This window comes from Lepidothrix coronata, unplaced genomic scaffold (genome assembly GCF_001604755.1).
Source record: "Lepidothrix coronata isolate B3197 unplaced genomic scaffold, Lepidothrix_coronata-1.0 Scaffold1126, whole genome shotgun sequence".
NCBI classification, from domain to species: Eukaryota; Metazoa; Chordata; class Aves; order Passeriformes; family Pipridae; genus Lepidothrix; species Lepidothrix coronata.
This window is the reverse complement of record NW_016691306.1, coordinates 5,059-6,164: the sequence shown is the minus strand read 5'-3', so window position 1 is coordinate 6,164 and position 1,106 is coordinate 5,059. Positions and strand designations below refer to the sequence as shown.

General features: G+C 65.5%; 1 long non-coding RNA gene across 1 annotated transcript in view; it reads left to right on the top strand.

Annotated features, from left to right (window-relative positions):
• The first annotated feature begins 239 nt into the window (after positions 1-239).
• LOC108510508 overlaps positions 240-1,106 on the top strand; it is a 5,825-nt gene continuing 4,958 nt past the window's right edge. Inside the window, exons 1-4 of the long non-coding RNA XR_001878826.1 lie at positions 240-340; positions 426-520; positions 751-887; positions 981-1,083. This is a non-coding gene — a long non-coding RNA (uncharacterized LOC108510508). The remainder of the gene's footprint in view (positions 341-425; positions 521-750; positions 888-980; positions 1,084-1,106) is intronic.

Here is a 1,106-nt window from a genome sequence, read left to right as displayed (position 1 = left end):
CCCTGTCCCATTCCCTGTCCCTGTGTCCCTTTCCTTGTCCCCACATCCCATTCCCTGTCCCCGTGTCCCATTCCCTGTCCCATTCCCTGTCCCTGTGTCCCTTTCCTTGTCCCCACATCCCTTTCCCTGTCCCATTCCCTGTCCCTGTGTCCCATTCCCTGTCCCTGTGTCCCTTTCCTTGTCCCCACATCCCTTTCCCTGTCCCATTCCCTGTCCCTGTGTCCCTTTCCCCTCATCCCATCCCTGTTTTCCAGGTCTCCAACGTTCCTACGGCCGGAATCGCTCCCTCCCGGCTCCAGCTCCGGCTCCAGAGGCTCCGGGAGAGGCTCCAGGTGTGCAGGTGGGTGTGGCCTCACCTGCCCCACCCGTGGCACCCCCCGTGGCACCCCCTGATCCACATCCCTCCCATTCCCTCCCATTCCCAGGGATCCCAGGCCCCGCTCCTGGCACGGACACGACGGATCGCCCGGAGCGCCCTCCTGAAATCCGCCCCCTACAGCAGCTGCTGCCGCAGGAAAGGGTCGGGAACACCGGGAATGGCGCTGGGAATGCCGGGAGAGGGGCTGGGAGGGTGAGGGGGGAGCTCTGGGATTCCCACGGAAGGGACTGGGAGGGTGAGGGAGAGCTCTGGGATTACTGGGAAAGGGATTCTTTGGATGAGGAGGGTGGGGGAAAGCTCTGGGATTGCCGTGTCCTCGCTGCCATCAGGTGTTTGTGGGACTCACCCCCTCATTCCCTGTCCCATCCCAGGGCCCAGGGAAGCAGCTCCCGGGCCGGCACCACCCGGACGGTGCCGGAGCCGCTCCGGAATGTGGCAGAATCCCAGGATGTGGGAGAATCCCGAGGATCCCCAGCCCTGCTGCTGGAACACGGCAGCGGGAGGGCAGGTGGGAGCCAGGGGGCACCTCCGGGGCAGGATCGGGATCATCCCGGATCATCCCATTCCAGAGGGTCCCACACCCACCTCGTTCCCTCTCCAGATGTTCCGAAGGCTCCGACCCGGAAAGGAAAACCCTGCTCGGTGTGGGACGAGCTGAGCCCGGAGCGGCGCCGGGTCCTGCAGCACCACCTGCACCTGCGCAGGTGAGCTGGGCCCAAACCGGGCC